The sequence below is a fragment of the Oryctolagus cuniculus genome, chromosome Y (assembly GCF_051225735.1).
Source record: "Oryctolagus cuniculus isolate XC-2025 breed Fujian yellow rabbit chromosome Y, ASM5122573v1, whole genome shotgun sequence".
Classification (NCBI taxonomy): Eukaryota; Metazoa; Chordata; class Mammalia; order Lagomorpha; family Leporidae; genus Oryctolagus; species Oryctolagus cuniculus.
The window spans coordinates 19,351,250-19,368,722 of NC_142889.1; the positions used below are offsets into that span (position 1 = coordinate 19,351,250).

The 17,473-nt window shown below is 42.5% G+C and overlaps 1 long non-coding RNA gene across 1 annotated transcript; it reads right to left on the reverse strand.

Annotated features, from left to right (window-relative positions):
* Positions 1-1,806: 1,806 nt before the first annotated feature.
* Positions 1,807-6,651, reverse strand: LOC149119330 (uncharacterized). The gene is made up of 3 exons (XR_016228623.1): positions 6,438-6,651; positions 3,722-3,762; positions 1,807-2,296 (listed from the first exon to the last, which is right to left on the reverse strand). It is a non-coding gene; the product is annotated as an uncharacterized LOC149119330 (long non-coding RNA).
* Positions 6,652-17,473: the final 10,822 nt, after the last annotated feature.

Sequence of the window (17,473 nt, forward strand, 5' to 3'; positions counted from 1 at the left end):
CCTGGCTCCTGGTTTTGGATCAGACCACCTTCCAGCCCTTGGGGCCATTTAGGGAGTAAAGCAGTAGATGAAGACCTTTCTCTCTCTCTTTCCCTATCTGTCTATAACTGCCTCCCAAATAAATAAATAAAAATTTTTAAAAAAGAGATAATTGATATCACAGAAATATAATAGATCACTGGGACTATTAACAGCAACTAATACACCAACAGGTGGCAGCTCTACCTGGTATGCCACAGTGTCACCCTATTTTGCAGACATTTAAGGAGTGAACCAGCATATGGTAGATCACTCTGTATTTCTGCCTTTAATGAATTAAATAAATGAATAAAAATTTTTAAAATATAAAATAAAATTACAAAAAGTATTTAAAAACAAGAATCAGCATGGGCATTTGGTGCAGCAGCTAAACACACACCAATTTTGATAACCATGTCCCATATCAGAGTGCCAGCTTTGAGTTCAGCAACCCCACTTGTGATCAATTTCCTGTGAATGCACCCCCTGGGAGGCAGTAGGTGATGGCTCAAGTTATTGGCTCCCTGCCATACATGTGGGAGACCAGGATGGACTTCCTGGCTCCTGTGTTCAATCTGGCTGAGTTGCAGCTGTTGTAGGTTTTTTTTTTTTTTTTAGAGAGGGTGAAACAGCCAATGGGAGATCTCCCTCCCTCTGTCTCTCTAGCTTTCAAACAAACAAAAATCAATAAATAAGACTTAAAAAAAAAAACAGAGAAAACAATTGCAACCATATTACATACTAACCCACTTTCATGGATAATCACTTTAAATGTGCATTATCTTGTTAGGGTCTAAAAAAAAAAAACCACCGCCCGAGGAACGACTCCAAGAAACTTTTTCTCTCATGCAACCAGCGAAGGGTTAAATTTATTGATCCAACATGTTGGGGCCCTCTGACAAGGACAGAGGGCAGTGAGGAACTACAGCATGGGGTTTATAAAGGCAAAAACCACAAAATCGGGAGGAGGGAGAGAATACATGGTTGCTAAGCGGTTGCTAAAATCTTACAATCAGCAATTATGATTTTAAGACATAGACAAATCACATCTTCATTATTAGCCCAGGTAACCCAGGTGCAACCTTTCTACTTTTAAGCTTGAGCAATCATGCTAGGGGGTTTTTGTGCTCTGCCAAGGGTGGTGTAGTGCACTGCTATTGTCCGACTATTTGAGATCATAGTTTCAGACCAGAGTCTCATGGTGGGGGAGTGCTTTCCCAGAATGCAGTCTCAAGTGCTCCAAAATGGAGTCCCTACTGTCAAGGTGCTACTTTACTCTGTCTTATTTTCACAGCTGCACCAGGAAGGTTTAAACCTGTAAGCTTAAGCTTAACTTTTTACACCCACACACATACAATTTTAACTTTTCATTCCCCACTCCTTGTTGTGAGGATCTCTAATCTTAGAGATTATTCATTTTTGTCTCTGTTAATGTGACATATTGTTGTCTTACAACCATGAGTTTAACATTTTTAACTTGTTCCCGCACGAAGGTGATGAGTCTCTTTAACACACAAGGTTCTATGGTTACAATTAGGAGTAGAACAATTAAGGGTCCTGTTAGAGCTGACAGTGGAGTAGTAAGCCATGGGGACTGGCCGAACCATGACTCAAACCATCCCTGTTGAGTTTCCCTCTCCCGTTGCCATTTTTTCTGTCATTTTTTGAGTTTGGCCATGGAGTTTCTAACCACTCCAGTTTAGTTGGCATAAAAACAACATTTTTTTTTTTTTAGGGCCGTGTATAACCCACCCCCATGAAAATGAGATTTAACTCCCGCCTGTTCTGTAATACTGAAATGCAGATACTGGGCTACATCTGGGAGATTGTGGAAGATTTGTCAGGTAGAAGGGGTGGGGATCTCTACCTGGCAGGTTATCAGGTAGAAGGGGGCAGGGCAGGATGCAAAGGCCAGGCTGCCCATGAAACATTGTCAGGATGACTGAGATGTAGATGCATATGCTGGACACATTAGGCCTTTATGTCACACACACATAAGCTCATAACTGACTTTCTGCCTAATATTTTTCCCTCAAGAGGTAATACCCAAAATTTTTCTTTGGGATTATGGATGGAGTTCCGTCTTCTGTAACTTCTTTGAAGCTGGCATGTGGGTGTCGAGGGGGATTTGGGTATTTCCTCTTGCTACCTGTCTTATGGTGTGCAACAGTGGCCTTGGAAAGACTGTGTTGCTTGGTCCAGAGGGCTGCTCAAGTCGTCCAGTGGAATGGGCTGGAAGTCTTGCCTGATGACCATTTGGAGTTCAACAGCTTTTAGTCTGTTAGAGACAAAATGAACAAGGGCATTAAAAACACACGGTGCAAAGAGAAGCATCAAGATTGCAGAATTTAGTGGGCCAAGGAGAGGAAATAGCCAGGATTTTCATGATCAGATGTCAGGCCAGAAATCCCAGCCCTGCTTGGCCTGGTCCTGGAGCTGTTTGGCTTTTTCCAGGAAAAGTACAAATTTGGGTTTGTGCCTGTCCAGTTTGATTGACCCAGAGACAATTTTTTTTTTATATTTAGTAGCCAGTTTTGCTAGGAAGTTAAGCCAATGTACAAGACTAGAGTCTCAGGCTGGGAAAAGAACAGACTAATGAATTATTTACATTTAACCATTTATATTATGGATTATTGTGCACCCCCCCTCAAGAGATAGGCCCTTTAAGTCCTCAGTGAGGACCTGTCCAAATCGGTGTAGGGCTATTTGAGTTAGCTGTTACTGAAATCCCTGTTTTTAGGAACTGGCAGGGAGGGCTTTCTAAGCTTAATGTTATTGGATAGACTTTTAAGGCCTGGCTGGGTGTGTGAGGCCCAGACCTATCCATGGGGTGCTGGAAGAGAATTGAAAGAGATGCAAATCTCCTTTAAGGGAGGCACCCTGTTGACTTGCATTACATGGCTGGACTAGGAGGAGAGCTAAATAGGAGGCAGATAGAAATAGGCAACTTGCATTTCACTGACCCTAGGCCATCCCCTCAATAGCAGTGGCTGGAGCTGGAAGCTGGGCAGAGGCTGGGCAGAGCAAAAGGCTTTTTAGCTCAGGGCCACAGGGTCTGTAGTTCTGAACCAGGAGTCCTTCGACACCCAGGGCAGTTCCGTGTCCAGTGGCCGTGCTCTTGGCAGGGCTGACAGAAGGCATTTGCTGTCACGACAGCTGCTTGCCCAGTGCCCTGGCTCCTTATATCAGCAACAGGTGCCATTTGGGGTGCACCGGCCTTGCTGGGTCTCCTTGATGGCAATCACCGTGTAAAGCAGCCATTGATTGGTCTGTTGCCTATCCTCTGCTGCTAGCTTGCTCCTCGTTTTTCTGGTTTTTAATAAAGTAGACCAAGGAGGCAGCCTCTATGATGTCAGTCAAGCGGGTGCTCAACCCAATCCTGATTTTTGGAGATTTTTTTAATATCAGGGTGAGCTAGAAAAACTATGGTCATGGGCAAATTCTGACACTTAGTATTTTCCTGTGAGTTAAGACCATGTCCATGAGGAGAACTATGGCCTTTTAGGTAAGATCAACTGTGGTGACCTGCTTGCATACTTTGAGGTCATCAGTGTAACTTTTTACACTGAAAAATTGATCTAGTTGTCACATTATTTTATAGTTTAACCTTTTTTTATGTTGTTTGGGACCCTATACTGTGGCCAGGCATTATTACAGAAAAGGTCAGTCATCCCTTTCATAAGGTCTGGGGATCAAACCGTACATTACAGTGGAGAGTCCTGTAGAACAGTAGTAACTTCCCTTCTGGAAGAGAAAAGAGGAGAAGTGAGGCAGCGAGTTGGGTCTCTAGCCTGACTTTTTGGGCTTTTAGATTTAACTGGCAGTTTAACCAGTGTTTACTGTGTAGCCTGACTTAGAGGAGAAATTGTGGCAGAGGTCTCTGCCATTCTTTGGCTTCCAGGTATTTACCGTATAGCCTGTGGACACTAGAGCTTTCTTGGGTTTTTGGAACCCAGTTTTCTAGCATCTGTTGCATAAACATAACTTAACAGAGACAGTAGAGTACACAATGGATTAACATGAATTTTATGTCTCTTGTTGTCGAATAAACCAGAAATAAAAAAAAAAACCTTGTATATAAGAGTTTACATAATTTAGGATTATTTAACAGAGTTAAAAAAAGAGCTTACAGGACCTAACTCTAGAAATGGCAGAGTAACCGAATAAGCAGACACTGTTAAAATAGACATTGCAGTTTTTGCAAAAACAGATTCCAAGATTTATGGTTTAGACCATTTTTAGATATTCACTAACATTAGTACATATTTTAAAAAAAAATTGTTATAACAGAAGATCAGACTTTAACTTTAGGTTAGTGCAATTTTGGCATTAGCACTTAACTCTGTAAACAATATTTTAAAATTGTAAACATTTTAAAACTTTTTATGACTTGTTTACACCTTTTGAAACTTTATACCCGTAGTTACTTTTACATAGCCTAGAATTGTCATGTATGGACAACCTATGAGAATACATGTTAACAAACTAAAACAGTTTTTTTTTATCAAATATGAGATGTTAAAAGTATATATAATATATTTTTTCAAGTTCTACTTAGCACTGATGCCAAGATGACTTAAGACCCTGAGTTATTAATGAATACCACACCATTATCTGAAATAAAAGTTAAAATTACATTTTCATGTTTTTAAGTAACATGAGGATAACATCTCCTGGACAGCAAACACTAGTGCATGTTTACAACTTTGAAAATATCTTCCTCATTAAGAGAAACAAGTTTAAAGCATATCAAAGACATGTAAAACTGAGCAAGCAAGCCACTGAGGAAAGGGTGTTTGCATTACCTCAATTTTCTGAACCAATCTGCATTGGCTTACTTTAGTTAACAACATAAAGGCTTGTATACACAGAATTTACTCTTATTTTTATAAGACCACTTTAGCTGGAAAGCAAAAACATAAATACAGCATAGGTCTGACACCATTTATAACATTTTAATATATTTTATATAATCTGAATTGACCCAAGCAGCTGTTACTTTAACAAATTTAGAGTCTCATTTTTTGAGAGTTCCAGGGATCCGGCTGGAAGCCCAAAGTTGGAAGACTCGGTTTAGAATTTAAGCTGTCAGAGAGTCAAACCATTTAGCCAAAATTAGTACATTTCTGATCAGTTGGGTAATCACTCAGACATTAAAAACAGATAAACAATGTAAACAACTTTGCATTGTAGTTTTCCCAATTAAGACTCTAATGGCAATAGAAAAACGCGAAACCTTCAAGACAGGTGAATGCTCTCAGATGAATAACCCATTGTTTAGGTTTTTATTAGGTGCAAAGAGAAAAGCTAATCAGTTTGGAAAGGGTTAATGGCTTAAGGTTCTGGCTCCCTTAGGTAAGGCCAGCAGTGGTATTGAATTGGAAATTCCTCCAGGAGAGGAGAGAAAAAGCAGCCCTGGCATGGGGGCTCTGCCTAGAGATATTTGGCTTTGCCTGCCTGGGTGTGGCAGGCCACATGGACTAGAATAGAGTGCAGAGAAAGGCTGTGTTCCCCCATTTACAGGGAAGACTGCACACCCCAGGGCCTGGCAGGATTAACCGTGGGGTTGGGTAGGTGCGCCGTTTTACTAAGAGTGTTGGGAACCTCCTATAATTTAACCAAAGCCAGATCAATTAGGACTACTGTAGACACTCAGTCAATTACAACAGATAGTTAACTTCAGCTCTTTTCCAGATTTAGTCCTCAGGCAATCAAAGCTTAGCAACAGTAAATAAAAAAACAGTAAATAAAAAAAACAGTAAATAAAAAAAAAACAGTAAATAAAAAAACTTTAAGACGCACCAGAGCTACCATAAGCTGCAAAGATGGAAAACTTTCTACCAGATTGGAAAGGATTAACAGGTAACAGGTAACAGCTTTTCCCTAGGTGGAGAGACTTGTGGAATTTCCCTCTCCCTTTCTCCTGGCCAGTGGTATAGGAATGGAGATGAGGAGAGCAAAAGAGTGGGGGAGGGAGCCCCCCAGGAGGAGGAGGAAGGCAGAAAGCAATGAAGCTCCTCATGTCTGGGGGCTGAGTGGGGTTTAAAATCTCCTATCACTCAAGGTTACCCACTACCTAGTTGTCTGAGTTTACCTGGAGGGCCAATATTAGCCTCAACCGAAGCTAAGCCCTGCTCACGTAGCAGTAGGCAGCGTGACCAGGCGTCCCTCCGAGAGAGAGACCTGGTCCTCGGGTCGCAGTCTGGCAGCCGGGAAGCCAAAGCGAGCTCAGGGGGTCTCCAGGCTCTCAGCCAACTGCCCTTCCTAATTTCCCTCCCATTCCTTACAATCCCTCTGGAGTTTCAGCCTTAGCTAAACCGTGGCCAGGGTGACTCCGCATTCTCGGAGAGCTGTGGGGTGCCGGACACTCAACGGTCACTTCCACAGATCCAGTCCCGCTTGAGGGAAGGAATACTGACCTTCGATGTCTTCTTAAAATCCCCGTCTGGGTGCCCATGACGGCCAGGCTGGAGAACGGCCTCTTTCACTCAGCTAATGAGTGGTAAATGGAATGAGCCCTCTGGGGGCCAATCCACTCCGAGAGCAGGTCATTTAGAGACACAGGAAGACTGCCACTTTACCTTTTTGACTGACAAAGAAAGGTTATGTGCCTAGTGGCTTACCTCCGACCAATGATTCAAAGTTAGAGACAAAGGTGTAGACACGGTCTGGCCCATGTTAGCAAACAACACAATGTACACAAACAGACAAACAGCGTAGAGAAGCAGCACACAAGGACCACACAAAGTGTCTACCAAATGGGAGCCATCACGGCATCCCATACAAATATAGAAGACTAACGAGCTCGATCAAATACCAAAGTTTCAGCAGTACAAACAAAACGTGAGTCTCTGCAGTCTATTTCCCTACTGCAGGCAACCCACCAAACAGGAAACACTGGGCATCCCCAGTTTTCCCTTTCTCCTGGGGCATCCCCCGGGATGTGGTCTGTGGCTCTGGAGCACGTCTGCCCGCCACAGTCAGGTGGAGCTCTCCCTCGAGCCCGACAACAATGCTGCCAATTACAAACAAATAACAAACCTTACCAAACAACAAATCAAAGTGTACACGTTTAATCAAAACAATAGGCGCCGTACTCACCCCTAGAGATATCCATTGGAGGCGTCCACAGGCAGCAGTCAGGTCTCGGTGGGACCTCCAAATGTTAGGGTCTAAAAAAAAAACCCACCACCCGAGGAACGACTCCAAGAGACTTTTTCTCTCAGTCAACCAGCGAAGGGTTAAATTTATTGATCCAACATGTTGGGGCCCTCTGACAAGGACAGAGGAGCAGTGAGGAACTACAGCATGGGGTTTATAAAGGCAAAAACCACAAAATCGGGAGGAGGGAGAGAATACATGGTTGCTAAGCGGTTGCTAAAATCTTACAATCAGCAATTATGATTTTAAGACATAGACAAATCACATCTTCATTATTAGCCCAGGTAACCCAGGTGCAACCTTTCTACTTTTAAGCTTGAGCAATCATGCTAGGGGGTTTTTGTGCTCTGCCAAGGGTGGTGTAGTGCACTGCTATTGTCCGACTATTTGAGATCATAGTTTCAGACCAGAGTCTCATGGTGGGGGAGTGCTTTCCCAGAATGCAGTCTCAAGTGCTCCAAAATGGAGTCCCTACTGTCAAGGTGCTACTTTACTCTGTCTTATTTTCACAGCTGCACCAGGAAGGTTTAAACCTGTAAGCTTAAGCTTAACTTTTTACACCCACACACATACAATTTTAACTCTTCAATCTAAATACACTAGAGATAGAGATTGACATGGAAAAATAAAACCAAGACCAAACTTTGTGCTGTCTATAGGAAATCATTTAAATATACAGACACATGAAGGGGATTTGAAGTCATCTTGGCCAATCACATTTGGTTTGCATAGTCGGAATACATTCAAGAGGTCTGTTGTGCAACATGGTGAGAATAGTTAATAACAATGTGTCCTACTATAGGAAAATAAACAAGAGTTTAGACTTTTAAGTAATCTTATCATGAAAAATAGGTATATAATGTAGTGGATATGATAATTGCCTTGCTTTGTTCATTTAAATTACATAAATATTTCCAAATTCCATTCTTATCAACTTAAGACAAATACATACACAACTGCTTAAAAATAAAAATATGCAGAAAATAGTCCATTATAATACAAATCCAATGAAATGTAGAAAAACAGCATTCATTTCAGACTAATCAGAATTTAGGTCAGACTACTAGAAGGGTTACACAGTGAGACAACTGGCAGTTCTCCAAGAAGACATTACAAGGCTTCCTACCAGTGCCCCTAAATAAAGCATTAAGATACCTAAGAGAAAACATATAACTCCAAGCAAAACTACAAATTCACCATTTGTAATCAGTACAAATAGATCAACAGTATAAGTACCCAACCAGGGGTCATTAGTAACTAAGAATATGGTTCCAAACAGAAATGTCAGTTAACACTAGGTGAGTAAATAAATAAGGTAAATCTAAGTGTTGGGAAATCAAAAACTAAGTAAGTGCATATGCATGAGAAGTTAGATACTTAATCCTCATACTCCACTAAGACTTCCTATAGAAGTATAATTTATTCACAATCTATAGCCTAACAACATTTTCATGTTATTTTAAAAAATTACTGTGAAGTAACACATGAAAAAAAATTAAGTAAAATATTACCACAAATAGCACAAAATAAACCAAGAAAAACTCACTGTTGAGAGTAATAGATTTTATGCCATGAAAAACATTAAGAAGAACCTGGACTCATTTACCAGTGGGGGCTGTTAGGAAACTGGCAGTTTTAGCCAGGTGGCTGCATGGCCCAGCTACCTGAGCCAGGCTCCACCCCCATCCTAATGGGATTTGCTGCTCTGGATTCCCTGCCCACCCTCAGGAAGTTTCAAAAGGGCCTGTTCCTGAACATGTGCTCTCTTGGTCCTTCTCTCCTGTGCTCTCTTGGCCTCTCTTGGCTTCTCTCCTCTCGTCTCTCTTCTCCCTCTTCTCCACCTCTCTCTCTTTCTCTCTCTTTTTCCTTCACTGCCCCTTCACTCTGGTCTGTTGGGTGTTCCCAAATAAACCCTTTCCCTTACTCTGGTGTTCGGTGTGTTTTGTGATGGCTAACATTAATATATAACAGGGGCAGAGGTAGGAGAGATCAAGAAGACCCCTGGGGCCAACAATGCAGCACAGCAGATAAAGCTGCCACCTGCATTGCCAGCATCCCATATAGGTGTCGGCTCTAGTCCCAGCTGCTCCACTTCCCATCCTGCTCTCTGCTATGTCCTGGGAAAGTGGGAGATGCTCAAGTTCTTGGGTCCCTGCACCCCCATGGGAGACCAGGAAGAACCTCCTAGACCCTGGCTTCAGATCAGCACAGCTCTGGCCATTGTGGCCATCTGGGTAGTGAACCAGAAGATGGAAGACCTCTCTCTCTGCCTCTGCCTCTCTGTAACTCTGCTTTTCAAATAAATAAATAAATATTTTTTTCTTTTCTTTTTTTTTCTGACAGACAGAGTGGACAGTGAGAGAAAGAGAGAGAGAAAGGTCTTCCTTTGCTGTTGGTTCACCCTCCAATGGCCACTGCTGCCGGTGCACCACGCTGATCCAAAGCCAGGAGCCAGGGGCTTTTCCTGGTCTCCCATGGGGTGCAGGGCCCAAGCACTTGGGCCATCCTCCACTGCACTCCCGGGCCACAGCAGAGAGCTGGCCTGGAAGAGGGGCAACCAGGACAGAATCCGGCGCCCCAACTGGGACTAGAACCTGGTGTGCTGGCGCCACAAGGCGGAGGATTAGCCTAGTGAGCCATGATTTGCTTTTATGGGAACCTGGTAACACACTTGATTGTGTTGATCCTATACCCAATAATTTTGTCTAATTCACCTATCAGCTCATATTTGGTTTTGGCTAGTGTTTGATTTTCTCTACATATCCTAGTATCATTAACATACATTAAGAGTTGTATTTCTTAAAAGCTGACCCTATACCTCACATTTCTTTTTGTTTAATTTTCCTAATTATGCATCCAGGACAGTGTTGAAGAAAGAGAGGAGAAAACCTTGTCCAAGATTATTTCCAGGGAAAGATCATTTAGTGCTCTGTGTTAATTATGCTGTTTATTATTACTTCTCTGTAGCTAGTCTTAATTACAATTGGGGAATTGCTATTATTTTTTCTATTCTTTTTATGGTTATAAGCTGTTTCATGAAAAGCTTTTCAACATTTAATCTCAATGATCATGTGATTTACTTATGTTTTTCTTATACATAAATTATTTACTTGGTTTATTTTGCAATGTTAATCATCTTTGCATGATCTAATGTATCCTGCTTGTTATTGATCTCTTCTGTTTTCATATTTTGCTTAAAATACCTGTGTCTCTTATTAAAGATGTATGTTAAGTTCCTTTAACCTAATCCATGTCACTAATGTAAAGCAATGAATTCAAAAGAAATTCAAATATATTCTCTGTCTATTGCCACTTTGGATGAATCTGGGAAAATGAGGAACAACCTTCCTTGAATGTCTAGAATTTTCTAAGTCTGAGTCTGAAATTTTGCTTGTGAAATTTTTAAATTCCTTGATTTGATTTTTCAAATACTGATTAGTCTTTTTTAACTTATATGGAAGTTCTCTGTGTTACACAATATCTCTTTCATGGTATATTGATTTACAAAATATGGTGACTTTTGATATCTCTAAAAAATTTTTACTCCTAACTATTTCTCACAATCCTTACTATCTTGTTAATGTTTATAAATGGAGGGGGTAGCTGAGGGGCTTTGTGGCATAATGAATAAAGCTGCACCAGGGATGCCAGCATCCCATAAAGGCACCAATTTAAGTCCCGTGTGCTTCATTTCTGATGTAGCACCCCACTAAGTGGCCTGGTAAAGTAGCTGAATATGGTCCAAGTGTTTGAACCCCTGCAACCCACACAGGAGACCCAGATGAAGCTCCTGGCTCCTCACTCCTGGCTTCTGCCTCCTCGGCCACTGTAGCCATTTGGAGAGTGAACCAGGAGATGTAAGATTCTCTCTCTCTCTCTCTCTCTCTCTCTCTCTCTCTCTCTCCCTTTCTCTCTCTCCCTCTGTGTGTGTGTGTGTGTGTTCATGTGGTTGTGAATAACTATTTTTTGACAGGCAGTTAGTGAGAGAGACAGAAAGAAAGGTCTTCCTTTTTCTGTTGGTTCACCTCCCAAATGGCCGCTACAGCCAGCGTGCTGCACTGATCCAAAGCCAGGAGCCAGGTGCTTCCTCCTGGTCTCCCATGTGGGTACAGGGCCCAAGCACTTGGGCCATCCTCCACTGCCTTCCCAAGACAAAGCAGAGAGCTGGACTGGAAGAGGAGCAACTGGAACAGAATCTAGCACCCTAACCGGGACTAGAACCCAGGGTGGTGGCGCCGCAGGCAGAGGATTAGCCAAGTGAGCTGTGGCACCGGCTCATAACTATTTTTTTTTTTACTCTGCTGCCTCTCTTGTAATTCTTTCAAATAAATAAATCTTTAAGAAGAAAATTTTTGAAGATGATGCTATTTGGATTCCTGAAGCTGGTTATTTGAATGGTATTTCTCTTTTCTTTCCTTAATGACTTATACTAGTTTTTATTAATTTTAATATATTTTAGAAACCCTTTTTCCTTATTTCTATTGTGCATTTTTCTACAGGTATTGCATTGATGCCTGCCTGCTTTTACTTGCCTCTATTTTGTGGTTTATTCTATAGTTAATTTTATTTCTTAAGAAAGAAACTACAGGGGCCTGGCATTGTGGCATAGTGGGTAAAGCTGCCACCTGCAACCCCAGCATTCCATATTGGTGCCAGTTTGAGTCCAGGCTGCTGTATTTGCAGTCCAGCTTCCTGCTAATGGTCTGGAAAAGACAGCAAGAGATTGCCAAAATGCTTGCCCCCTACACTTATGTGGGGAATCCAGAAGAAGCACCTGGCTCCTGGCTTCAGACTGGCCCAGCTCTGGCCATTAAAACCATTTGGGGAGTGAACCAGTGGATCGATGGAAGATTCTCTCTCTCTCTCTCTCTCTCTCTCTCTCTCTCTCTCTCAGATAAATAAATCAGTTTTAAAAAGGGAAGCCATAATTACTGGTTCTCAATCACTTGAGGCTCTAAATTTTTCTAAGCAGGTCTCCAACTACTGTGACAATTTATATTGCATCTCCTGAATTTTTTTGCTGTGTTTCCAAATCCTGTAATAATATGCCCTGTCTGCCTCCTAATGTTTCCAGTTCCATGTGTCTGCTCACCTTGCATATTTAATCCTGTTCCTAAAGCCCATATGTTATTTGCAATTTCAACATCTCCTTTATCTGGGACCCTTGTTCATTTTGATAGTTTTGTCATTTAAAAAGTGTCATCCAAGCCAGCTCTTTAAATCTTCTATTCCTTGTGTCTGCAGCATGTACCAGCTGTGAGAGTGCTCATCCCTTTTATGTACAGCACATCTCTCTGCAAGTCTCCTACTGGGCCTGCACACCATGCCAGTCCTCATGGGTCCCCAGCCACTCTGTATGTAGCCCTAATTTTCCCTAAGTGCTGACCTCCCTTTTCCATACAACCTGTCAGGACTTGTGTGTCTCCAGTCTTTCTCTGTATAGAGTGACCTTTCTCCTGCCCTGCAGTGACTTCGTCCCTTTACTCCCAGTTCATGGAAGCCTTTGGGTACCACTCTGACCTTTGCTTACAACTACAGCTTCCTTCAGTTGTCTGCATGCTACTTACCTGAAGCCAATGTCTTCCTTTTGTCTTTGGAACCCCTGTGACTCCAGCCCACACCTTTTTTCTTGTGTCCCCATGTCCAGTGTCCATGCCCCATATTTCCTAATCCCATGTGCCTTCAAGAGCCTCCACCTACTGGGACAGCTTGGCTCTCTGTTTATCTACTAAAGAACATTGTGATTTCATTCAGGTTTTAGGCAGTATGAGTAAAGCAGCTGTATGTTTTTATCCTAGATTATGGGTTTAAGCTTTCAAGTTAGCTGGGTAAATATATCAGGACATCTTTCCTGCACTGTATGATGATGCTATCATAGGCTTTGTAATAACTTATCCAGATATCTTGTGAAGGATTTAGCCATTTTGACCAGTAATGAATAATATTTTTGAATACTCTACATCCTAGTAAACAATTGGCACCATCATGATTGTTTACTAAGACCGTTTTATAATTATGTAGTGTTTCTACCTCATTGGCATTTAATTTGCATTAATTTTATGGAACATTCATTCTTTTATCTCACAATCCCCTAAAGTTCAATATATTGTATGTTTTTATTTCTAATCTGCATATATCCTATGTAAATATAACTCAATTTATCTAGGTTAAGTTGGAGGATTTATCACCTTATTAAATGTCACAAGCTTCATGAAATTTGCAGGTAATTCTGGTGAATATATATTTTCCAAGTATTTCCTCCCATTGTGGTGCTTATCTTCTGCTATTTAAATATATGTTAGAGAACATCTTTAGTTAACACAGCTCACATTATATATTTTTATGGATCATGCATTCAATGCTGTATGTAAAACCTCTCATATAAATAAATTTATGTCATGTTTAAAAGATAGAATAAGGCCGGCACCACAGCTCAATAGGCTAATCCTCCACCTGTGGCACTGGCACACCAGGTTCTAGTTCTGGTCTAGGCTCTGGATTCTGTCCTAGTTGCCCCTCTTCCAGGCCAGCTCTCTGCTGTGGCCCGGGAGTGCAGTGGAGGATGGCCCAAATGCTTGGGCCCTGCACCCCATGGGAGACCAGGAAAAGCACCTGGCTCCGGCCTTCAGATCAGCGCAGTGCACTGGCCGCAGCACGCCAGCCGCAGCAGCCATTGGAGGGTGAACCAATGGCAAGGGAAGACCTTTCTCTCTGTCTCTCTCTCTCACTGTCCACTCTGCCTGTCAAAAAAAAAAAAGGTAGGATAAAACAGTGTAGCTACATTATGATTATACCTGTGTAAAAACACTTGGATAGGAAAAGGTGTCCAAACTGTAATAACAGATTTTATCAAGCTAGAAGACTCATGGGTGATATTTTTTCCTTTATTCTAAATAAAATGTTGTTCATTTTGGAGAAAGGGAATTCTGAAAAGCATTAACATGAACAATAACCCTGTGATTCCATCATCCACGAAAGTCACTGCCAATTCTGAGGTAGGTTCTGCTTTGTTTCTGGATTTCCCCATATAGCCTATTCTTCAATTGATTGTATGGTGTTGATGCACCATACTCTGCATATTTTATATTATAGCTTGCTGGCAATTTTTCATTGGAAAAGAAATGACAGAGTCATGTCCTTACTCAAATTTGAACCCCTCCAGGGACTGGCTTTGTGGCCTATGAAGGAAAGCCATAGCCTGCAATGCTCATATCCCATATGGACTCCAGTTCTCCAGGCTGCTCCTCTTCCAATCCAGCATTCCACTAATGGCCTGGGGGATGCACATTAAATCTGTGTGGGTACAAACTGTTGAAATCTTTACTTATCATATACTAAGTTGATCTTCTGTATATAAAGATAATTGAAAATGAATCTTGATGAAGAATGGATGAGAGAGGGAGTGCAAGATGGGATGGTTGTGGTGGGAGGGAGGTTATGGGGGGGAACAGCTGCTATAATCCAAAAGTACTTTGGAAATTTATATTTATTAAATAAAAGTTGAAAAGATCAAAATACAAAAAAGTCCTATGTGTTTAGCCCCTGCCACCCACATGGGAAACCTGGAAGAAACTCCTGGCTCCTAACTTCATCCAGAGAGTTGGCATAGAGGTGGATAGAAGTCAGGAGAAGACTGAAGCAAAAGGGAGCATTGTGGCCCTCCCTCCACCCCAGGTCATCTGGGGGAATCTTAAAGCTGTGAACTCTATCAGCAGGATTCCTGACCTCAGTGCTCCCCTCCAGGGCAAATGAAATTTGTCTCAGGCCTTAGTCTTACACAGGGGTGGGCTCCCAGAACAGGAGGCACAGCTAGGCATAGAGGGGCACCCTCCCCTATTTAACTCTCCTAATCTGAGCTCCAGGTTGAGGCAGTGCAGGGTGATGCTGAAGCCAAGGATTATGTGCTAACTGCAGAAGAGGGAACCTGAGGGGCCCAGTGGTAGTCAGAGGCCTTCCTAGTCCAGAGCTGACCAGAGCTGACCACGGAAAGGAATGGGGATGGAAGACTGAGACTTTCAAGGCATATGTTCAGAAAGGCATGAGTTGGCCCTGAAATGTTGTAGATGGCAAGGAGGAAAGAGAGAATCTGACAGCTAGGAGGAGGAAAGCAGCAGGCTGATGAGATCTTTCCCAGCAGTGCAGGCACAGGCTGGTGAGTGTGGAGGGTGGGTAGTGACAGTGTCCTGAGTGTGCCTGGGGCATAAAGGAGACAAGAGATGGGCAGCGGGCTGGTGGAGCAAAGGTGGGTGCATGAGTCAGGAAAGAGGGAATGGACGATGGGAGAACAACAGGGTGATGCATCTTTGGCCCTCATGTCACCTATTGCTACTGTCTGGATGCCCACAATTTTCTCCTTTCCTTAAAGAGAGGCCAGATTCAGTGGCACCAGTTGCCTGGAGTCTACTACATCTTGGGGGGCAGGTGATGGATGTGGGTGGGTGGGTCCTGTGGGTACAAGCTCTCCTTGCTGGGGAACCAGCAGAACCCTGGAGCCAGGCTGCAGCCACCTGGGGTCCACAGGAACCCCCGATTTCTGAGCGACCTGGTGGCTTTGATGGCCACCTCAACTCCAAGCTGCACAGCCAGCTAGGTGTGGCCCTCTACAGTGCCCAGTGGTTCCGGCCTCGCACTGCCCCCAAGGCACGATGCTGCCAGCTGGAGTTGAGGACCATAAGGATAGGGGAGCTTGGGAATAATATCACCAGAGGGATCCTAGGCCCTGTGCTGCCAGCGCAGGTAAATCTACTGGCAGCACCAGTATCCCATATTCCCTACTAATTCCATAACTGCGTTCTCTGCTAATGAGCCTGGGAAAGCAGTGGAAGATGGCCTAAGTGCTTGGGCCTCTGCACCCCCATTGAAGACCATCAAGATATTTTGGAGCTCCTGGCTTCAGCCTGGCCCAGCCAGTAGATGGAAGGTCTCTGTTTCTGCTTCTCCTTCTCTTTGTAACTATGCCTTTCAAATAAATACATAAATCTTTTTTTTAAAAAGTTAAAATTATCAATTTATTTTTCAAAGATAAATGATCTTAAAACTCTTAAAACTCTATATCTGTTCTATAGTTCTTGATCAAAGCATCCTGGTTAAATGAGTGACAATGTTTTCAATGATGTGGAGTCTTATTTTGATGGAATGTTTTAAACTTCAGAAGATTGTGGTTTTTTTTTTTTTATATCCAAAATTCTAATTCTGGCCATTTCTCTCATTTCAGGGGTAAACCAGTGGATAGAAGTTATCTCCCTCTCTGTGTGTCTCTCCTCTGTGTGTAACGCTGCCTTTCAAATAAATAAATCTTTTAAAAAAATGGAAGGTTCTGCCATATAGGGAAGGACCCTGTGTGAGAGATTTAGAAATATTCAGGCTGGGGTTATTCAGTAAGGACTAGTTGATTCTATCACTGGGATTATTTGATTCCATAACACAGAAGTATTGCCAGGCCTGTTCTTCCTCAATTGGGAGATCAAACAGGAATGGCTTGTTATCTCCCCTTATTTGTTGGAAATGAGCAGAAATGCCTGTCTTATTGCCATTATTTTTTCCCTTTATTCTGTGATAGGTGAAACCCATGGCTTTCTGATAATACTGTATGGTATAAAAACTGTTTATGTTTTGATCCCCAGACCTTAAAGAAGGAATGAGCCATCATTTTCTGTAGTATTCCTTGGCTGCAGTAAATTTGAGGGAAAAAAACACAGCTAGATAATTGGAACATAAATTGTAATACCATTTTATAGCTAGAACTATTGTGTCATATGTGTGGTAAATAGATATCCCTTATGTAGAGGCCTTTATGGCAGTGTAACCAACTACTACTGAGAACCCACTGTAAGGCAACGCCTGCCAATCTATTGCTGGTCCCTTCTGGAGCATCGTTCCAGCAAAGGGGCCTTCCACTATCTGTGGTAACCCCTTACTGCCCATAGTCTTCTTTTTAAGATTGATTTATTTATTTGGAAGACAAAGTTAGAGAGAGAGAGAGAGGCCTTCCATTTGCTTGTTCAGTCCCCAGATGGCCACAACAGCCAAATTTGAGCTAATCTCAAGCCAGGAGACTAGAGCTTTTTCTGGGTCTCCCATGTGGGTGCAAGGGCCCAAGTACTTGGACCATCTTTATTGCTTTCCCAGGCAATTAGCAGACATCTAGTTTATAGGGGAGAAGCTGGGACTTGAACTGGTGCCCATATGGAATGCTGATGCTGCAGAGAAAGACAAACCTACTATGCCATGGTGCCAGCCCCTCATAGAATCTTTGGAAAGGGAGAATCCAACCTCCAGAGAGGACCATCAGTTG